The 23,748-nt window shown below is 37.1% G+C and overlaps 1 long non-coding RNA gene across 1 annotated transcript; it reads left to right on the top strand.

Annotated features, from left to right (window-relative positions):
- Nucleotides 1-16,838: 16,838 nt before the first annotated feature.
- Nucleotides 16,839-19,036, top strand: LOC139146144 (uncharacterized). The gene is made up of 3 exons (XR_011555095.1): nt 16,839-16,968; nt 17,878-18,096; nt 18,870-19,036. It is a non-coding gene; the product is annotated as an uncharacterized lncRNA (long non-coding RNA).
- The last annotated feature ends 4,712 nt before the right edge of the window (nt 19,037-23,748 follow it).

Below are 23,748 nucleotides of genomic sequence, written 5' to 3'. Positions count from 1 at the left end.
AAGTGTGATGGAGGATAGAAACAAACACAGTTTTAATGTAAATTCAGTAAGTGATGTTTCAATGCAGACTTGAAAACTTGTCTACTTGACAATTGTTTGAGATAGTCAGGCAGCGAATTCCAGTGTTTCACAGCTGCATACCTAATGTTATGTTGAGAAATTGTCAAATTTGAGCCTGGAATACGAAAATTTTCAACTTGTGTCAAACGTGTTGGATACGAGTGCTTTGGAATCTCAAAATAGTGTTCAACTGTATGAGGAAGATTGTTATGTTTCAAATCATAAACAAACATACAAGTACAATATTTACTTAGTTTGTAGATATCTAAAATATTCAGTTTGTAAAACAGAGGTTCGGAATGAGCAATGAAATGAGAAAAGGTAATTGAGCGAACAATCCGTTTCTGAAGGCGAAAAATTGGCTCTAAATAGCTGGAAAAAGTGTTTCCCCAGATTTCCAAACAGTACATTATATGAGGTAAGATGAAAGCATTATAAAGTTGAATGAGAATGGATTTTGGAACATAGTGTCTTAGTCGTGTAATGATACCAATTTTGGGTGTAATTACTTCAATGACCTTTCGTATATGATATTTCCATGACAAAGATGAATCTATCGTAACTCCTAAATAGCTGGCACAAGAAACTTGTTCTATTGTATAATTTCCAATTGACAGAGTTCCTTCAAATGACCGAGTATGGCGGCATTTGTTTACAAATTTGGCGCGCATGCTCACATAGGTTCGACCTCTACCTCGTACGCTACGCTAGGATTGAGGAAATAGTCAACAAACATGATGTAGATCAGAGAAAGCCAACGTATATCGAACGCATATAAACGCAGTCTGGCCGTTGGCGCAGAATGCGCCCCCTAGCGGTGAAAGTGTTACAACGCCCCTACTGTGTCAATAACCAGATGTAAAAATTGCCCGTTTCTAAACTGAACGCTGGTTGTCAACATGCAAGTGGAAGTTAGGCAGTACAGTTGCTATCTTAACGATAATGATGGCACAATATGTCCCTTATGGTAAAAATCGCCAATTTATGTCCAACCTTTCGAATGATTAAACAGAAACTATATACCTGCCCGGGTCTGACAAAGCACTTTTGAACAGTCTATCTATCTATCTATCTATCTATCTATCTATCTATCTATCTATCTATCTATCTATCTAGAAAATTTGTATAGCGCCTAATATCCAAAGTTAAACAATGCCCAGTGGCGCTTAGAGTTACAATGAAAATGCTCTCTGGAAGATGTAAGTTTTTAAGCGTCTTTTGAATCTAAGGTTTACGCAATGCGTAGTAGTCCTACATGTACTAAGATTAAAATATATATATAGCAATTATTCTATCTTATTACTAATCATGATTCAATACAATCATTGACCATGTTAGCGTTGACTATGTCTCTTCAGATCTAGACGTAAATAGAATTACCAATCTTATTAACCTTTGATGCGACATCAAGGACTTAGCACTTATGATATTATGAAAAAATAAAGACAAAATTGTATATTTTCACTAAAATTAAGCAATTTTACGAATTTTGACGGGGAGTCAATTTTATAATAATTTCATTTTACCAATTATTGATTATTGTCTTAACATTTTGGGTAGTTGTAGTCAGAGTGATGTGGATCGCTTAAACAGTCTTTTAGAGAGGGCAATGCGACTGATTTTGAATTGTGACATTTGTACCTCATTCTTTGAAATGTTGACGCTCTTACAATGTATAGACTGTATAATTAGTTGCGTACATAAATAAGACGTTTTACAAGTGTTATAGTTTGTCAGCGTAATGGTTGTAAATTTTTTATTAACAAAGCTTGGCGAACACGTTTACCTGGTGATCTGTGTGTGTTGCAATTTTGTTGTTATCCTGGTATGTCTATTTTGTATGTAAGTTTTCCTTTGCTCGACCCTTGTTAAAGGAGGCGTATACCTATCTAGGCTGTCTAGTTAAATGATGATGATGATGATGATGATGATGATGATGATGATGATGATTAATAATAATAAACTAGAATCCAATAATGTATGTGACACATCATTTGCCGTACACACCATTCGTTGGCATATTAGAGGGAAATACTATTTTCATTTCACACTGGCAAAGCACAAACAGTAAGATAATTGTCAAGTATGTAGTCAGTTAAAGAAGATTCTTCCTATAGAAAGCCTGATATACAGTTTCATCTTTGCAGAACGTGGAACGAACCAACCACCAAATGTCGATGAGTGTGCGTATCGTGAAGACCACGGTGCTGTCGCTGGCAGCTCTTGGCACTTTGGTGTGCTTTACCTGTTTCTTCATTTCACCTACAGCAAATGCTCAAGAGTAAGTAATTACGTAATGTGGCTTGACGAGCATCGCCAATGCTATTTAATTTACTTTCATGTGACAATCGTCTTTGATTAATGTTAAACGTAGTTTTGAAAGTCTGTTCTACCTAGAGAATACGTTTATCTTTACAACATAAGTCTCAGAAAATAAAGTCTCAAGGAAACTTTGAAATGAAATAATGTCAAACAATCGTGTCACGTACGAATAAATAAACGTAAAGTTAAAATAGAAATTTATTAGACGTTCTCTAAATCCATATTCTTCATAAATTTTAATTTCATGAGTGTTACTTTTTTTTGCCACAAGTTAAATTCTAAATCTCGAGCTGTACAGGCGGAGTAAAATATGTTGCCACAAAGATATATTAGCAAAAGTCTACATGTCTACATCTACTATTTTCTATTTTCAAAACGGCAATTCATTTAAGTAAATGCAGCTGTATCAACGAACAGGCAACCACTTTCAGCACTCCTGTTCACACACATGAGCTTATGTCGCACCGATCTATACGTGTCTATTTGTGTGTCTTTCCGTCCGTCTTTCCTTCTGTCTTTCCGTATGTCTGTTTTCCGTCTGTCTTTCCGTCTGTCTGTCTGTCTGTCTGTGCGCGCGATATCTCATTACAGGCTGATGGGATTACAATGAAATGTGGCACACAGATTATGGCTTGCATATATTTACTTATTCTCATAATCAATAACTTTTTGACAAAAAAACGGAAATACATTGAGAACCGCTGAACACAATTTGATGAGATTCGTTAAAAATGTTGATTACACTAGAAAATATCTGTCTTGAAAGTGATGCTGTCTTGAAAGATATTAATTGATGACATACAGGTTAATTTCAAGTTTGCATACTTGATGAACTTTCATTATTAGGATATAGATCTGTATTGACTGAACTAAAGTTGATAAAACTTGTCATATACATAGAAGATGCACACTGTGATATGACATTGATGAATTTTTTTTAGCATTTTGAGATAAGTAATAATTAACATATTTCTTCATTAACCAAATCACAGTTGATGGAACTTTCTACTGACAGAGAAATACCATGATAAAATATCATAGAAGGTAGCATTATTGACTCTTATTACCAATTTGCATAGTTAACGAACCTTCCGAATTTGGATATATGTGGATGTACTCAATCAATTTGACAAAAATTGCTATGTACATTAAATACACTGTTATAAAGCATTATGAAAGGACTATTAGAATTTTCACTTAAGCTTATTACTAATTTCCATATTTTAAGAACTTTCTTTGCTAGAAATGTATGTCTGAATAGACTTGATTAACGCTGACAAAACCATGGCTTGCAATATACATTGAAAATACTACCACTGGACTAAATGTTTGATATGCGCTTAGCATAATTATGAATATTGACGTTTATGGAACACACTATTAATTCCATACACAACGTACATCTTTGTATATGGAACACTCTGAACATTCCAATACGTTGATATGCGTAGCGTATTTCTATGCAGATCGTGAGTATACGTACTGCAGATCTTTGAACACTAAGTGTACACTGTAGTTTTGCATTTTATTAGTATACGAACGTGTATACTTAACGTATTTGACATGTGTACAGAATCAGTATATGTGTATATATTGTTGTATATCAAGCATTTTGCCCAGTGTACATAAAATATTAATGTCGGTCGTTTAATATTTTATATTAGCCAGTCACTACTTTGCATATATAATGATATTCCCGATTAGGGACACACGACTTGAATGTTATTACCTAAGTTTATGAAATTTGCCATGGATATTGATGTGACAATGATATTATTTTATAAGTGAAAGACATTTTGCATATTGACGTCAGTTAATCGATAAGTTGCATTTTAATGAATATTCCAAAGTGAACTGATGAAAATTTCTAGGTTAACTAACATTACGGGAAGGCTCCATTAAATTAGGAATACCCTACTTCCCTAGAGGAACAATTTCATAGACCTGCCTTTCCTAAAATGGCACTACAATAGCACCAGCTGGATTAGATAAACATAGCAATGGAACATTCACACCTTGGGGATTTAAAGTCTTCTGTTTGTCACCCGAGTTGCGCAGGCAAGGACTCGGGTTTCAGGTACCATGCAAGTTAATGCAGTCGTCTCCTAATGATTAGTAATTTATTTATTTAATGAACTTTCAAAATCAGTAATAACTTGAAGGACTAGACCAACGTTTTCGAACATGCTGTGTAAAGAGATGATAAAGTTAAATTACAGTAGTGAAAGACATTTTGCGTGTTTGCTTATATGCATATATAACAGACTTTCACTGTTTGGCAAATTAGGATTGAAAGAATTATCCAAAGGCGACAACATATGCTATGGAAAGTGGTAGTACAGTGTCAGTAGCCAAAGAATAATGTTTTCATTTCAGCTAATTGCATACTTGTACACTGAATGGTTTTGTGTATTAATCTATGGTGAATATTGTTCTTGATGTTAATCATAATTTTTTAACGAAGTTACAAACTTGTGGCAAAAGTTTCACTTTACAGACCATGGCAATGCGTACTGAAATAGGGGACTTTTTCAGTTCATATTTGGTAATATTGTAGTGGGACGTAAATTTTACATTATCATACTAATTCTTCACAAATATGGTTGATATAGTGTGACAGTTTTTTCGTGTTTTTAGGTTTTTGGTGTAAAGTGAGAGCAAGTAGAAAAAGCGAAATGTAAATCCATTCTCTTTCGTATCCCATAGCTCGATCTGACAGTGCTTTGTGAAACAAAGGTATGCTGTGTCCCCGGCCAGTGTGCTAATAACTGTCAAAGAAAGAGAGGTCATATCTTTGTCATATGCTTCGTAAAGTTACGATTGCCTACCTTTTCGCGCAATGTGAAAATAGTGAGGTGATAAACTTTCATTCTCATTTACTGTCTCATGCAGACCAGATTTATGCCCTCTTAGACGTAATACGTATATCTCTTATCGCGATTACACCTCCGAAACGGTTAGGTACAGATATCATAAAGCCTGTGGATTTGGAATTGGGGACGCTGCACGGCTTACAGGTAAGTAGACTCATTGTAGACCGTCATCATTAGTAGCATCGATTACGGTGTCGCCAATACATAAACATGTACTGTTTTCATCCGTTGATTAACGAAAATGTGCTACGTCGACATCACGCGCGACATCGCTGCAAGTCCTCGGTATATCAATGAAGCCCTTCATTGTTTTACGTCGGCGACATCGCTTCGCAGGCCGGGAGCGGCAGCCATTTTGTTTGTTTACGTTATTTACCAACAAATTGCTAATGTAGTTCGGGAGAACTCCTAAACCGATGACGTTTATCGTGCATATCTCGACGTTTACCGTGAAATATCACGGCTGATATTTTACGGTGAACGTCACTAGGATGAAGCAATATGGGCATGGGTATATGATAAAAATATTTATGACCCTCTTGAAATACCCTCTTGTAATACGGTGATGACCGTTGTAGGTCAGGCAGTTAGGAACGGACCATAACATCTTGGTAGGGAGGTCATAAAGGATGGCAAAGCTCAGACCACATGGGGAAGAAATCAGTCCCCTGGGGTGGGAGGGAGGGTTTTTTGTGTGCAACGGTTTACCTTATTTGACTTTATTAATTTTGATTGTGATATTTCAAATAAAGAGTTCCACTCCAAACGTCTAAATGCAAAATTATTTTACTGCCTGTGTGAGGGCTGTGGTGTTGACTCAATCAATTAATCCGCCGATATGGGCAGTGGATTAGCAAGTTGGCAATGTTTTCGGACTGGTTCATACACAAGTTGGAGAGGAGATAACGACTTGTAGGTAATATATAAAGCAGTCAGACGGTGTGAAGTCGAAATCTTTATTTGAAAAACCACAGTCAAAATGAAAAAAATTACTTGCAGTAATAAAGAAAGCATTAAGACGGTTTGGAGTTGAACTCTTTATTTGAAATATCACAGTCAAAATTAATAAAATCAAATAAGCTAAACCGTTGCACAGAAAACCCCTACCTCCCCAACCCAGGGGACTGATTTCTTTCCCCTGTGCTCAGACAGGAAGGTGGTCGTTGTAAATATTATTTGCTTATGCACAATATTCACATAACTAGAAACTAAAAAGTTTGGATTCTTCAATAACTGAATTTTAATAAGCTAAAATTCCGACAGAATGATGAGTCAATATTTGAAGGCAAAACAAATTCCTGTTTTTACGCTGACGACCACTTTCAAATTCTTAGATAAAGTTGCCATCTCATGACGTTATCCAAAATATCACAATAATGGCATTGGTAACTTCCAGGAAGCATTCCACTTTCAAATGCAAAACTTAAAGTGGCCTTGAACATAACCAACAGTTGCAGACGGGAGAAGAAAGAAGTCGGGTTATTTGTATAAATTTGCAGAGGTTTTCATTTCGTACTCACCCAACGTACGACTGCCATGCTTAAAGGTGAATTCACCAATTCTTTAATCTTGGTTTAATAAACAAGTAAATAGCAATTGATTCCTTGCTAAAAGGGTGATTTTGAGCAAAATTCGATGTGTTATGTGCAACGCCACCTTAAAGCGCTGTGTATGAAGTATTGTTGTTCCAATTCAAGGCTTCTCACGCGTGAGCTATACTTTACCAATATCTGTCTGACTCTCTATCGGCACTATATCTCAGGAACAGCTATTCGAATCAGCATCAAGTTTGGTAAATAGACTTTTTTATTACTGCAAGAACCGATCAGTCGTTTTTTGTTTTTGATAGTGGCATGCATGATTTATGCTAATTTGGATAATCAATATTTCTGAAATCACATATTCTCAAAATGATGGCACCAGATTTAATGGTTCTTGTTAGAAATGTTAATCTCTAATGATTGAGCTGTGCGTACCGGTCAGTAAACACTTGAACGGCATTTCAATAGACAGTACGCTGGTTAAGCAGGTTAAGGCAAAAAGGTATATACCTTACCTATACCAGACTCGAATAACAAAATCCGTCAAAGCGAGAATTGAAGTCAAATATTCACTCACATACATCATGCTTACGCATTTATATCATTCGTATTAATCTGCTTGCAGAACAACATACAAATTAGCGACAATATGGCGGTATCGTCTCGTTCAGACTTACTATTTAGGCACATGTGAAGTTTTCTGTGACAGCGGTGGACCTGAATGTGGTAAGTTGTCATATTTTGTAGCTGATCGCAATATAATGTGTGTACTATTGCTCGTTAAGATACGTTTCTGAGTAACAATATAACTGTTCATAACTGTTTTATACCTAATGTTACAAGATTGTATTGTTGGTTGGCACAATAATCCAGTCGAATTTTTTTCTGACTTGAAGAATGCAGCGAGCTTCCAAACTGTGACACAGGTCAACGACGTTGCACATCAAAAGACGATCAGCGTTGTCTTAAATGTGAACATGACTATGGTGGCGATTTGAAGGCATACGCTCTGCTACCGCGAAACCAGTCGGTTGATCCGTACATCGTTGAAGACGGTCTGTGTCAACGTAAGTGTTTTCTTTATGCCGTTTGTTTAATGTGAGAATATAAATATGAGCATTGCCATGGTGTCAAGTATGTCCTTTTATACTATTCCCATACATCTGCCATTTACTAACTCTCTGGTATACGACAGCTTTGTCAAGAAAAGTAATAGCAAAGTAGCACCGAGCTGAAAAGACCTTACTATCACTTTACTTTCTTATTCACGGAAAGAGCAACATTCTGAAATACGTTTGATATATTTGATTATCGTTTATAGCATCAAACAGTTATCTTTAACCTAACTTCAGTAAACATGATCCGTGTCATTAGGGTCACGAGATAACCAGAAGAAAAGAGGCAGTTATCTTTGATGTGACTTCAGTTGGTTCACGATATAACTCTAATAAAAAAATACTGTAAGGTGACATTTAGTGAAATCATTCCGAGGATAAAGTTAGATAACAATGTTTAAAAGTTAATGCATGTTTCCTCCAATTGCGTCGAAGCGAGTAAAAAATAACAAAAAGTTGAAACACGTTGACATAGCAGTAAAGATACTCGATGATAGTCAATTATGATCTTTATATAGTTTGCTGCATGATGGAACACCCCTCTGTACGCCCACTTATGATAACACCAGGTGAACATGATATATATAAATATATATATATATATATATATATATATATATATATATTATATATATATATATATATATGTCTGATTTACATTATATATATATATATATATATATATATATAATATATATATATATATATATATATATATATAAAACACCCCTCTGTTTGTACGCCTACTTATGATAAAAACAGGCGAAAACGATATATACATAATAATATATTAAATATTATATATATATATATATATATTATATATATATATATATATATATATATATATATATATATAATGTACTATTAATGTCAAATTATAAGTTTCTGAATTTTTACTTATCAGCTCGATGCTCATGGATTTCGAGGGATGTACTCTGTTATCCCGGAACATGTCATCCAGATGGTCCTCCAAGCACTTGTAACTGTACTGCTGGGTTTTCAGGCGAGGGTTGTTTGACAAGTATGTTAACTCGATAAGTTTTCACCAACGTTTCATGTAATTTCAGACATAAATGATACCCAAACCCATTCTTCAACTACTGCACACATATACTGACGAACAACGTTGTACAATATATCTTGACACATCTCTTATACACCAATGACTTTTCATTGACCAATGCACAGCTTGATAGTGACACAAAGACATGGGGCTGAATGTAATAGATACGGTCAGAAGAAATAGATACATATTCGCGTTTGTACCGATTTATCTATTATATCTCTTTCCATTAAAATGGTTGTTGGTATTATTAATTATACTTACATTATGTGATGACTAATTGATTATATTTATCTATTTGCTAGTCAGCAACTACACAATTCCTCTCCAATGCTTTGCACAAGTCATGCGAGTGGACAGAGAAAACGTAATCGACAAAGCGGAAGCTGAATGTATGAAATTACACGAGGAAACACAATATGTGAACGACCCGGGCATGAATCGCATAGAAATTAAGTGGACTACATACTTTCGTGGCGCGGAGCGTTATCCAACGATGCCTGTGTATGTACAAGATTTTAAGGTCGGGGTTATCTACTCGTTTGCAACTTTGCACCTGCTTTCTTCGTGTGAGTAGTCGTTTTCCTCAATTACTTTTGAATCATTAAGAAACATGGTGTATTTCGGTAGTACAACATTTCATAAGTAAACAAGATATCGACCACACTTGATTCTAGAGTCAAACTTACCGCATTTTCTGTTCATTGGTACCATAGCTGTACAGGAGAATACCACACACTTCAATACCAGTTTTTCGGTAACGAGAGAATGCAGTCCGCTGATGAACAATTCTGCTGACAACCCATCCATTGCAATCCCTGTCGATTGTCTTATTTCTGAAGACACTGGATATCCATTTCAGAATGGAGATGTGTAAGTATTGTTATTATTCGTAGATGTTTGAATGATTAAGTTTCAAATAAATCTCATAGAAAGTTTAGTGGAGTGTTAATTCCTTTAAGTGTGTATGCTACTTGTTTCAAAAATTAATGTTTCTGAAGATACAAAACCGATGCTAGTTTAAGTTATAAGTGATTTTAAGCCAAAATGTATAAATATAGATCACAGTGACACAAAAAGGGTCGAAAATGTGTGTAAACCTATTTGTGGCATGCTTTTCTTTCTATTCACTACGAAAATAACCTTTTCTTATCTTCTACTGTGTCTTAGATGTCTGTTAATTTTCACTTAATTTATCACTTCGCTTCAAGTGCACATGAAGAGCAAACGGGGTGGCTTAAAGTTGAACTGCGGGCGTTCGTCACCTAGCTGCCTCTGCCAATGCAGATGCAGAGTAGCCATAGGCCATATAACAATTGTCACTGTTCTGCCATTTCTGATGAACTAAGAAGCAGGGAATTGTTTTGTTTGCGAATAATACCGGATAGATTACGACAAGGAGTTCAAAGTTAATTATCAACAGTTGTCAGTTCACCATTCACTTCGCTACAAACAAGATCAAAGTTGCTGATGAAACGTGTTTTATTAAAAGGAACAGTAGCGCCAATGTAAATTTTGATATTTTTAATTTTTTAGGAGACTGCCTCGCGCTCTTTACTTCAGTCAACATGCTTAAATGACAGTGCCGCACTGTGACGTATTCATTTACCCAATTCAAATCACAGGTTTTCGTACAACAAACTTGAAGCAAGATGAAAATTTATGTTTGTAGACAAAAGGTTCCCTGGCATTCCTCTGCAATCCTAGATAATGAAAGGAGTGAGGACTAAGCATAGCCTACTTTTAAATTACAGGATTCCTCAGAAAGAAATCGCAAACGTAGAAGCTGTGGTTCCGGTGTGATAGTTTATTGTTTTCTGACCTTACCAGTATGTGCTAGACTAATAATACCCTCAGCCGGAAACTTTCTAAAAGGCTGTATTTGAGGAGTATCGAAAGTCATTCACCTACGTCGTTCAATATTCAACGTTTACGTTTGTGCAGTCCTAGGAGCAGCATTTTACGCCTTCTGGTTAAGTTAAATGATGCATAATTGTGAGAGACCAAAGAAAACACAGGGAGAAAATATGCAGCGGAATTTAATAAATAATGATGAGAGAAATGTGACAACGTACACAAGGTTTGATCTTTTGATTTTCCCTGTGCATTGACATAGACTTAGCAATTAAACACCTATTCTTGTTTCAGACTGTTGGTCACAACTTCAATCACAAATGGTGGCTACTTAGATACGGTAGGATTCCCGAATGTCAACCAGACTGATCGCACATACTATGAGGGACTAGTATACAACACGAGTGCTTCGTTCACTTTCGATTTTGAGGAACCGTATCACTGTTTCCTAGAAACTTCTTGCGATCCTTCCAGTCTCCTTGATCGAGGTCCGTCATACACAAAAGAGGTAAAGATATTTTCGAGATGAAAACATCAAAATGATTGCATTTCTACACTCACTGGATGATTTCAATTCGAATCTGTCTTTCGTTCAAGCTAGCTTTAAAAATTAAATCTTTGAACATCGCTTAGTGTTATGAAGTTAGATGCTCATACTGTATCGATATGACTTTGTGGCTTTTACCTGAGCTTTGTAGAATATTTTGATTAATTGTATAAATGACAACACGTGATTTCTTCCGTTACATTACTAGTGTTTGGGGGAAAAGCACTCGGTTGACATAAAAGTATCCCTTTACAGCCAACGATAGATATTTCCTGGTCTGGCTGGTTGGATGACATATCACAAGTCCACCATTACGAAATACATGTCCTGCCGACTCAGTCCAACAAAGGAATATTAACCTGCTCTGAGGACAGATCTATTGCAGAAAAATGGACGGTTTTGCGCCTTCGTCGAACTGTTCCGTAAATATCTCCGACCCTGGTGAGTGCACTTAATACAAATTTCAAAGTTTCAAAGTTTGATGTCGACGGATTTTAACTATAATAGTTGGAAAATATATAGTCATAATATTTATATTTCGGTGGCAATACTTAAATTTGTATCAGAGGATTGATTTGAGTTGTAATTGGGAATATTGTTTGACAGGTATTTTTATGTCATTATCATTTCCTTAACACGTTCAACCTTGTTTCACTCGTTACCACGTTTAGAGAATCATTTTAGAATCTAATTAACAGGTGCAATTTAAAAATTCGCTAGAAACACTATTCAACTTACAAATTTACCGATAGGTGGAGAGGTGTTGCTAATACATGATACTCTCAATTGTCAGGTGTATACTGCGTTCTCCTTACTGTGACAGACAAGGTAGGAAACCACGATAATGCGATGAGATACCTTATGTTTGACAACGTGAACACACCTCACATTGACAACACTGGTCACTATCCTATAACAGTAGAATCGGCAGCTCAAAACACCAGCTACAAATGGATTACTAGCTCTGAGTCAAAGGTATGGTAACAGAAATCGTAAAATTCTTGTTTGTGGCGTAGCAATACAAGATGAGATGTACATGAATATTCCATATTCATTTGATAAAGGTCATTAGCATAAAATTTTAATACCGTAACAATGCTCATTAATGTAATCTGCATAAATGAATATCATTATACCTCGCATCTTGCACTAATGGTTGGCCGTAGCGATAGTAAGTTTGTGAAAAATATGTATAAATTCAAACATCAAATCGTCATATAGTACCACAAGAAAAGGAGAGTTGAAAACTAGTTTCGGACAATTTGTTCTCAAACTCTTACTAATCGCTGCGGACAAATATTTCCGTGCATTTCACTACAAACAAAACATTCATTCATTCATTCATTCACAGATTCAACTTCACGTCCCTGGGGGTTTCATTTTGTCCCCCTGATCTGCGAAAAACACATACTCATCCTACACAAATATAAAATAATCGGCGAAAGTCAAGTAACTTTAACATTCTGTACATACATGATATCCCAGTCCTCAATTATCACGTATGTCAAGAAGTGCTGACTGTAATTGATATTTGTTATCTCACGGTGGATTTGAAGGGAAATATTTTCACGTTTGGAATGAAAAAGTAAAGATGGCCACTGTTTATGCTAGTGTTATCTTACTACGACATACAGTATTCCTAAAATTTTACACTGTGAGAGAGTGAGCGAAGTAGGCCTATTGCTAATGACTTGAAATGCAGTGTCTCACACTCGTTGGTTTATTTAGAGCAACTCGGTATTACAATGATCCGTGTTCCTATGTACAGCGTTGTCATCTGTGTATTTTGTTTGTCATTTTTCACTCTGTTTGTAGGTCCAAGTCCAATGGTATCATCACTTTCAAAATGAGGTCCACAAAAATACCGGCCAACTGGATGCGATTGATGATTATTCTCTGGACATATTACCGGCATATGACGAGCTGACGGGACAACCACCAGATACTAGGTCACGTGAAGCAATACCAAACGCCCATGGAATCGTCAAATCTGAGGTTGCGTTTGGAGTTGACCAACAGGGAGGGGAATCACTTACAGGTGCTACGTCATGGTCAGTCGTGGACGATGTTGAGGTAGGCAATTGTGTCAAGACATGAGATCTTTTAAGGTAATAACGCTTAAATTTAAAACACAACAACATAGACCCAACAAATCTAAATATTATCATTGACAATCTGTTGGTTTCACTACGTCTTCTGTACAGGAAGAAAAGGTCGATCTGGACATTTCTCATCAAGATGGCGATACTATTAGAATCTGGATAAAAGGCTATGATGTAATGGGAAACAGCGTTACAGATAATGTCACCGTACACTCAGATTCTACCCCGCCTGAAATTGGTGAGATGTACCTGACTCGAGATGGAGTTGACTATCTCGCAGTTCACAACTCAGAAGATTTGTATGAAATGACGTAAGTATTGCTCATACACTGTAACAAAGGAGTTGAATGAGTTTGTCATAGTTTCCATGAAGAAACTGCCAAATTTTCAACGAGTTGTAGTCCATCGTTTTCTTAAGGGTTGACAAATTAATACAGATTTGTTCGCTATTTTGGTGTTCAAGTAAGTGTTCGACCATTCAATACTTGCATTTTAATGGATGCTACTTTTGTTGAATTTATTTGGCTGGCGATGTTCAAGTATTTATTTGACATGCACTTCAAAGATGAATTGACCACTTATAATTAACACATCATTTGATTTTTGCCACAGAGTTATATTCGATGCCTTTGATGATCACTGTGGTCTCTTACTTGTCCACTGGAAGTTATTTGATATGGTTAACAACAGCTTGATACATGGTGACGGTCATCTACCTGTTGTCAGGCCAGTAGGTATATCCACACACGAAGTATCATGATACGCCTTGTGCAGATATATGTTAGCTTTTCATTGACATTTGCTAACGCTCGGTAAAGTGAATCAATAAACTTACATCGATTTTCCCCAAAGAACCCTCATCTGTTATTCTCTTTTCAACTAACCATAGAAGGAATTTCCATGGCCTTTCCAGGTGACGAAATATTGTTGTAATTTGTTTTCAAACATAATGCTGGACACGAGACTCACCTTAACTTCGTCCGATTCTGCAATTATCATTTTGCATGTAAATTTTACTTTTAAATTGTTGATAATCTTTTAAGGAACCAAACAATTGCAACCCTCCTGAGTGTACATGCATTCCACTGGTGAGTGTTACTACAGGAATTTCACCATCAAAATGAACAAAGAACTGATGTCAATACCAATCGGAAGCCATGACTACGATTATGTGTTTTCTATGACTGTGACCAATAACGCGATGTTGCAAAGAAATCGTCAGTTTCAGGTATGTCATAGACTACCAGCACAGATACATCAACATCTCATGAAAGTGAAATATCTTCGCTTGTTACCGTTCTACTTCCTCTCATACTGGAATCCAACTATAATTTCGGTCTCATATACATTTTCTTTTTTCCAGGGCATTTGTAGACAAACCTGGTATCAATATAAACCAATCTCAATCTTAGTACACTAAGACAGGTTCTCTTCTGGGCCAAAGACTGTTAAAGGAAGAAAATGAATAATCGAAATAGTCGCTTATAAGAGTCAAGGCATATATCATTTTACAAACTTGAAAACCCTTCATTGCCACCATTATATGCTTAGTTATTGGCATGAAAACGCTACATAGTACTCTCTTGTTTCAGATAACTGTTGACAAAAGCCCGCCTCATGAGGGCAGTGTTCATGACAGTTTACCAAATTATCCGGATATTGACTTTCAACAAAGTTTGAGGATATTTGCATCATGGAACGGCTTCTTTGACAGAGGGGTGGCATATTGTTATACGTCTACTACTTCGGAACTGACTGCTTCTATGACAACGAAATCATGTTTCCGGTTCAAGAACCAGTAAGTAGCTAGGCTCGAATAATTTACTTTTTATTGCACTGTGTTACAGCTCACAGTCTCCCTTCGGGAATAGCTAGCGAGAGAACGTCGGTATTCAGAAACAGAGTAGTGGCTCAAAAGTCTTAAATACCAGGTGCTATTCCTTCTCTGCTCGTGTTCGTAAAGGCATGTACAATATGTTTAGTGAAAATGGTCATTTACATGTACGTATGATTGAAATACAAACTCGTCATATCACCCACTGTACATGTGAATATCAGGCGTGATCAATACCCTCTCACGTTGCTACGCAAATATCATCACCATTATATTGCCTTGTTTACGAGTTCTTAACTTATTGGTCACTAGGCGAAAGGTGACATTAGCACTGTTGACTTCAAAGTAATGACCTCTTTAATCGCTGTCTTACCCTCCTACCCTATGCTAGTGATTTTGCAAAGTACTCAAGACGAACCTTATCAATTCATGTATTAACCACTTTATGTCGACAATTTAAAAGAGCTCCATGTTTACAGAGGATTTACCAAAGACAGTTGCTGTGTTGTATTTATGGGCATGTTTACAGAAGATTTTATTAACGACAGCTGCCGTGTTATATTTATGGCCATGTTTACAGATGATTTTATATATCCTCAACAGATGTCATGTGATATTACTGGGGGGGGGGGTTGAAATCTGTATCACTGGACCATTGAGATTCAAAGGGTCAATAATCTTTGCTGATTTCTTACCTTAATTCGTATTTATAAAAGGAATTGCCATCGCAGCATTGTTCATTTCATCTTATCATAAATGTATATATTATTTTTATGCTTGCTTCCTTGTTTGTTTGTTTATATTTTTAAATAGCTACATAAGACGGGAACGTAATGCATTGACTGCAACATCAACAAAACGTCAGGCCATTGATTTGGAACGATCAAATGAGGTTTTCATTGTCAATACCCAAATTGTGAGTTTGTGGCTTCTTTCTCTCGAATATTTAATGGGAACATGCCCACAAATTGATGCGTTTTATTACAACAGCCACGTCAGTGAATATATGATTTAAATGGCTTAAATTTCGCCTATAAAAGCCGGATAAAGAAGTAATAATCTGAACTTTGTTCCCAGTTGTTCACAACCACATCAACCCAAGCTGCTTGGACAGCGCCCTCGCCGGGTCGGTATCACTGCAGTGTTATCGCCTACAACCGAGCGATGGCGCCCTCCAATCCCGTATGTTCAGACGGAGTGACCGTTGATGTCAGCGAACCATTCGTCACTGACGTTGTTATTGATGATGTATACGTTCGGCCTGGGTTAGTGAATGACGGTGATGGCACAGTCTGGTTTATCGATAAAAACAGGTACAGACAGGAAGTACAGAATGCATCAGAGGCGTGCATGTAAGTTAAAACTATTCCGTCATTTCATTCACTTCAAACTGCAAAGGAATATTGTAATAAATATATAAACAGCAAACAATAAGCGTAGCAAAAACAAATACAAATAATGATAAATGCCTTTTTGTCTCTTTATCCATCTTCAATGCCATCACTTTCTTGTTTGAAGGAATGTGTCGCGGTTTGCGGCTGACTTCGACTTATATCCTCGTTCAGCAGGAAGTCCTTCCATAACTCTCAATGATTCTGAATGTTTATCAATTGGACCTTTATCTACACATGCGTTCCTGAGAAAAGAAAATCACGTAAGTGATGAAGCTTCTAACATACTGTGAACAGTAACCATTATGACATATCCAATTCGGCTGGTAAAGTATGATCAACTGAATAAATTTGGTGGTCTATGCCATGACCAACCACTGCTACGTGATACTATTGAGTCTTTTGATCACACTGATACATCTGTCGTAGTTGTATCTGAAGGGGCAGCAGTGCACCTATTTGATTTTGAGAAATTGTAACATTGGTGTTTACTTGATTCAAACTGAAAACTTGAAGGGGAAGAATAGCTGTTTGTAACTGCCAAGACTGGAAGATCTGTTGCATGGGGTAGGGCTGTACCTCAGCTATACCTGGGGTGACGGATTTTCCAGTCTACATGGTGGTAATTGCCCTCCCGCCCATTTTCCATTCTCCATTTCGCACCAAGAAATCTCCCCACTTCCCTGTTCCCCACCAGAAAAGCTCCCCTCTCCCCTTTGTGCAAGTTGGATCTGGAATTCCTTACAGCAAACTTTCATCACCTGGCGATATAGGCAAACATCCAGAACCCCAACCGGTATCATACTTCTCAAACGCATCGGCCTTTTTCAAGTACTGAGCACTACCATTAGAATATTTTAACGTGGGCTGGAGGAGGAAAACTACCTTCCCGCGTTCCCATCCATTCGCCAGCCTAATGATACTGGGGAAAAGATTGCTTACCCGGCCACTCTCCAATGAATCGCTTACGAGGAGTTATTTTTTTAACGGACAGCTTTGTTTCTTGCCCATCGATCTTCGTTTCGCCATTTTCTCAATGTTGCCATAGACCAAGCAAGCTGACTATATAATGTACTCTAAAACATTTCTTGTCGACGAATGAGGCACACACTACTCATTAATCCTTTTCCAAGTTAACATGCACTGCAAATGAAACTAACTTATTCTTTCAGTTAACTTTGAACTGGCACGGCGAGGACGCAGAAAGCGGCATCTTCGATTATGAAGTTGGACTGAGTAGTGCGCCCTCAGGGTTGATTCCTGATATCCTGCCATTCACATCAACCAAGTCCCACCCTAACTTTCTGACCTATCATCCTAATCTCGGAGAGGGAGTTGAATTCTATGTCGTCATCAAAGCCATCAATAGAGCAGAATTAGTCGCAAACGAGGTAAAGTACAAGATTGAAAATCTGCTTTGGTAAAAGTTTAATAATAATTATAAGGGAATGCATTTATCTCAACACCTTTGCGCACATCGTCTTACAGTTATTTTTTACAATTTGCAATTGCCATCAATCACCAGGTTGGAAAAACTGCGGCTTCTATGAGAAAGTTTTGGCACCTTTGATCATCTGCTAAATATCTCAACTATATCAAGAAAAATATTACTTACAATATATTCTGAAAACAATTGAGTGTGGTAGATTTAAGCAATAAAGCACCACCAGCGACGGTATACCACGAGATTTTGACCAGTTTGCGACATAGCTCGTGCATATATGAAGTGAACTGGTCAAAATCGAGTGGTATAAAGTCGCTGGGTGTGATTTATCGCTATTATATCATAACAGTATATTGAAGCTTTTGGCGTGGAACGTCAAAAACGGAATTTTGTTCAAGCTCAGAGCCCGCGCGTATTGCCAGCCGTGGTATATCGCCTATATACTATGGTTCTCTTCGCGTCTCGACCAACCAGATCGCTGTATTTGCGCCGACAATATACTGGTCAGGTATGACATAATTTACCAATTGCATTTTGTGACATTGTCGAAGGGAACAGTGAAAAATACGTATACAGCAAGCACGACTAGGTGTTTTCAATAAACCGCTGAAGTATCATAAGTTTATTTTCGATGAAACAACAAGTAAAGTCAGGAAATATGACAAAATTAGTAAACGGCTAAGGCTAATGAAGTTCTTTGATGATATAATTTAAACATAGTTCGTAGGACCATTGGTTGTCGAAGTGACGCCCCCTGAGTTCGATGGTGAAATCACGGTAGCATTAGAAGACGATGATCACAGAAACAGTTACCTAGTTGCTCGTTGGAGCCAAGACGCTTTCTATGATGACGATGATTTAGATCCATTGCAGGATTATCAAGTTGCCGTCGGTAGGTTGCCATAACTGCTTCGATGCATATTTTATGTCCAGTACGTCTTTCTGATAAAACACAACTTATGTGTTCAGTAGCGGAATTTCCTGTGCTACGAAATGGTCTCCGACCATTGCAAGGCAATGAAAGAAAGCCTCTTACAGTTTGACCGAGGGACCGTGGGTTAGACAAATCTTGTTATTCTCGTATTTGCATATTTCCCAAGGTGCAATGCGAAATGCAGTTACCTGAAATGTCAATGATCATTACTCTGAAAGGGACTGGGTAGCTTGTGCCATTACAACAGCAACGTATCCATTTCGAATGTAGAAAAATAATATTTCTTGGAACATCATTTATTCAAACATGGTTCTCATAGCATTAGCAATCATCATAAACTTGTAATTTTAATATTATGATCCTGTAGTCATCGGTCTTTTTAAAACATTGGTCCGTGGGTACAGGGAGATCGGCGCATTGCTGGATTTAAAGCATTGAAAATTAGGTTAACTACGAGGCGGAGCGAGGATTGCATTGATAGCTTCTCACATTGGAAATATCAGAAATTGCGTTGTGAAATCTGACTGACTAGAACTGTGTTTTATTAATGCAACCTTTTGATAATGATGATTTAATGCATGTTGACTGGTCTTGGAGAAAAATAGCGAATTTATTTTCCAAATTCAGGAGAAGTCCCCGGTGATACATCAGTCGTTTCATATGTACCTCTGTCAACGCTGGAAAGTGACATTTGTGAAGTAACAGTCCCTCCAAGCTGTGTGGCCGTACCGACGGATATGTTAGATTGGCATCTGCACGGAGAAGAAACCTATTACATTTCAATCAAAGTCACCAATGTAGCTGGTCTTAGCGTTGTTGCATCATCCCTTCCATACAGACACGTTGTTCTGTTACCGAGAGAAGGGATTGTGTACGATATCGCCTCACCTGATGAACGTGGTATTTCATTCAAGGTTCGTATACGATCATATCTGGGCTTAGCAACTGTTTTCAACGTAACGTTTATTTGTACCTACTAGCCATGAAAAATGTGATACCTTTTGATTACTCAAGTGATTTGAATTACATTGAACTGAGATTATTGTTACATACGGTAAATAAGCTTCTGATTTTCCCAGTTTATATATTGCTGCAGTGTTGATGGCTATTTATAGCATGATGGCTTACATGTATGTAACCAGAAATAATATGAATATCCATTATCTTAAAGAGGCAATTCAGTGTAATCGTCTTGAAACTGGTCGAATTCGAACATTCTATCTTTTATTTTGTAGAATGTAGAAGACGTCGACTTCCAAACAAGTGTAACAGATTTCCACTGTTGGTGGACGGGGTTCTCCCATCCCGAACAGGATGTTCAATACCGAGTGGCGCTCGGAACTCTACCAGGCTTAGACAACGTTGTCAATTTTACTGATGTAGATTCATCAATATCATCGTATTCCTTCGAAGGACTATCACTGAATATCTATCAAGTAAGCTACTATAGCTAGAGTGACATAGTCTTAAAGATATATACATATATCTATACATATATGCATAGATAGATAGATAGATAGATAGATAGATAGATAGATAGATAGATAGATAGATAGATAGATAGAAACATACATAGATACATACATACATAGATACATACATAGATACATAGATACATACATAGATACATACATACATACATACATACATACATAGATACATAGATACATACATACATAGATACATACATAGATACATACATAGATACATAGATACATAGATACATACATACGTACATACATAGATACATAGATACATAGATACATACATGGATACATAGATACATACATAGATACATACATACATACATGCATGCATGCATGCATGCATGCATGCATGCATGCATACATACATACATGCATGCATGCATGCATGCATGCATGCATACATACATACATACATACATACATACATACATACATACATACATACATACATACATACATACATACATACATACATACATACATACATACATACATACATACATACATACTGGTTTAATTAATAACTTGGTATATTCGCAAACTTTCTTATCACTGCCCTTACATGTTTTCTTATGGCAATACTTTCACTTTTATGACAGAGATATTTTGTGACTGTAGAAGCAGAGAGTGAGCTCGGATCAGTGTCTGTAAGTTCGGACGGATTAATGGTCATCTCTGACGGAGATTCACTTACAGATACTCACGTATATGACGGTCTTTCCTGTGATAAACTAACAGGTGAGTATAAATATATACAAGTGAAACCCTTTTCTCATATTCTAGCTAGACTGAAAGATTCGTCGCTCGAGTGCGCTATTCTACGCTCACCAAAGGGGAGGGAAAATAGAGAGCGTTCTCAAGCGACGAATCTCTCAGTCTAATTCCTAGCCGCTTGGAGTCTGGGATCGATGATGAGGGAAAAATCGACCCCACACTCTCAGAAACCGTCCCACACTGTGAACACATGCGCATGTACGAAAGCGATGTATTGTTACACTAGCTCTGATTGGTTAATAAACGGCCTTCCGCGTGCAAAATATTATTCAAATAGTGCGATGGGTAGCACACGGACCGAACTACTAAGCACAGTCCCTCTATCCACTGTGTACTAAGTTAACAGGTTGCAGTACAGTGGCAGACGACAGCGTTGTCAACTTGAGATTTTGGATAATGCTGTAAGTCGTTGATGACAGACTCACAAAAGACGGTCGAATTTCCCAAATAACAAGTCAATATCGACCACTTTGAACATATCGCAAACTTTTCCTGATCGACATCTCGTACGCGGCAGAAGTTGAAAATCGGCTGAGAAAATTGGCACGGAGATCGTGCTAGTGACGTGGAATAATACAAGTCCAAGGAGTAGGATAGTCACTGCACTTGAAATAACCATTCAATGTTTCAAGTGTGAATTTAACGCACTTTATGGTCATGTGAGAAAAAGAATCTCACACATCTTTCTCACGCTCGTTGGGGTCTTATTTTGTCTCACACGAGCCGCATATCCCGTACTCGTGTGAAAAATGAGTTTATATTATTCTCTATGAAATAACCGTTCGGTTGGATCTTTACACTGATTACTGACAACAGGTGAAGGCGTTGAGGGTACTGCATTATTTGTTAAATGTACATTATGGCATTTTCACCATATTTTTGTAATAAACGTAGAAACGCTGTCAACGAGTCGAAAGTGGTGGAAATATAGAAACGTTTAAAGTTTGTGCAGAAAAAGACGAGGGGCATCGCTAATTGATAGTAATTGCAAGAAATTAACCTTCACACGATTGGAACTAATTTGGGATAATTGGATTTTCAAATTTTGCAATTCTCAAAAGTGTTAGGTGCCATATAGCTGAATGTTGTAATATCGCAAATTACTCATAAATACAAGTATGTAATATAAAACGAAAAGCAGATGACATAACATTTGTAGATTAAATCGACATTATTTCACCATCTAATTATCCCAAATTAGTTTCAATCGTGTTCACATATATCTTAATTTTTTGCCAAAAGTCGTTATCTCTATTTTGCATTTCTTTTACTCGTAGGTCCAAATGACACTGCATCTGATGACAGTATTCATCATGACTACGATAGAAGGAAAGCATGTTTAGATGACGTAAATTTCCAAGCCTCCGTCACCACAGTCAATGCTCATTGGACCATACCCGAAAACATGACTGAATACGTCACTGAAATGAAATGGGCGCTACAAAGTGAGCTTGTTAATAACAGGTGAGATATAGCAGTAGATTGCTTAAAAATCCAGTACCTAGTTTAGTCTGTTAAATGCAGAAAGGTCAATAATGCATTGATGGAATGTCATTATTTCAACAATATGAGTATTTTAAATTAACTTATCAATATTACAAGGGTTCATGTTATATTTTGGATTTTTAGAACTGTTGAAGTCTGGGATTACGTCGTCGAATACAAGCCTGTACATAGAGAGAGTGACATCCAGGTAACGGGTATGACGTTGAGACCTGGTGGCCGTTACCGGTCTATCATAAAGTTTTGCCATCCAGCCGGATGTTTCCAACCTATTGCAAGCAGTGGATTCTGGGTAACCCCGTACCCACCAGTACCGTTTGGAATAGATGAAGTCATCTTTGAAAGGTAAAGTGAAGTTGTAATCTTTGTATCAGATATATTGGTCAGCTTATGATACTTTAGCGGAGTTTATAGTCCGTGATTTTTCATTTTATTTAGAAATTGTTTCGTCGAGACTACATTAATGTCTCGATTATTTTATGTAGTGCCGTGCGAGAACTGAGCTTTACTTGGAAATCTTTCAAACAAGAAGAGTTAGACGAAGGGGTAACTGAGGATGCAATCGATTACTATGAATGGAGCATTAATGTCCTCACATCTGATGAAGAAACAGAGCACGGACATTTGATATTGCCATGGCAACGGATTAATGCAACACACATATCAGATCAGGTACGTTTTTAATTTATTGTGTGATAAACTGAGTCGTACAGGTCTATGCTTCTGATGGTTAAAATTGTTGGAGATTGCGCGTTAATGGTAATTTTATAATCAACAGCGACAATAAGAACCTCCTAGGCTGTATTTCCGGAGTACGGTTTGCAATCATTGCTTGGTTAGGTGGTTGGAATATGAATTCCCTAGGTTTGATTTGGCAAAAGAACATTCGCAAACAGGAGAA

This window comes from Ptychodera flava, chromosome 12, assembly GCF_041260155.1.
Source record: "Ptychodera flava strain L36383 chromosome 12, AS_Pfla_20210202, whole genome shotgun sequence".
Classification (NCBI taxonomy): Eukaryota; Metazoa; Hemichordata; class Enteropneusta; family Ptychoderidae; genus Ptychodera; species Ptychodera flava.
This window is presented reverse-complemented; position numbering and strand designations above follow the sequence as displayed.